Consider the following 937-nt stretch of genomic DNA (forward strand, 5'->3'; position numbering starts at 1 on the left):
CATTCAACATTGACTTCCTAAAGTCTCTTTCCTTGTCTTTCTTTATGAAAGCCAGAGGAATGATTCTAACCATGAGATTTTATTTATTTATTTATTTATTTATTTATTTATTTATGGCCATGCCCTTGCAGCTTGTGGGATCTCACTTCCCCAACCAGGGATTGAACCTGCGCCCTCAGCAGTGAAAGCGCAGAGTCCAGGGACTTCCCTGGTGGCGCAGTGGTTAAGACTCCGTGCTCCCAATGCAGGGGACCTGGGTTTGATCCCTGGTCAGGGAACTAGATTCCACATGCATGCCGCAGCTAAGAGTTCGCATGTCACAACTAAGGAGCCCACATGCTGCAACTAAGGAGCCTGGGAGCTGCAACTAAGGAGCCTGCCTGCTGCAATGAAGACCCAGCGCAACCAAATAAATAAATATTTAAAAAAGAAACAAACAAAAACGCAGAGTTCTAACCACTGGACCACCAGGTAAGTGCCTAGCCATGAGATTTTAAAGGCAGATATGAAGGAAGAGCGGTATCATAGCAAACTACAGAACCATTTTAGGTCCTCTTCACTCCTTGCCAATTACTCGTCCCTACAGGCAGGAGACAGCAGTTTTTCCCCCAGCCCTCAGGTCCATGTGATTGAGTGTTAGCAATGTCGTACCCAGGAACTGATGTTTATATGGCCAATGGTAATAAAATTAGTATGAATACAAATTTGATGTGCCATATGCATAGGACTTTGCTTGACATATGAGTAACAGTTCAAAGAAAACCAAATAAATGAAAATAATTTCATGGAGGTAGTAGGATTATGTCTTTGTTTCCCTGAGTTTAAAAAAAGATTGTGTTTTCAAGTTGATGTTAATAATAATATTTAAAAATAAATGTGACCACATACCTAAAAAAGAAAGACTTTTAAAGGTATTTAACATATTTTATACAGTTTT

This window comes from Tursiops truncatus, chromosome 2 (assembly GCF_011762595.2).
Source record: "Tursiops truncatus isolate mTurTru1 chromosome 2, mTurTru1.mat.Y, whole genome shotgun sequence".
Lineage (NCBI taxonomy): Eukaryota > Metazoa > Chordata > Mammalia > Artiodactyla > Delphinidae > Tursiops > Tursiops truncatus.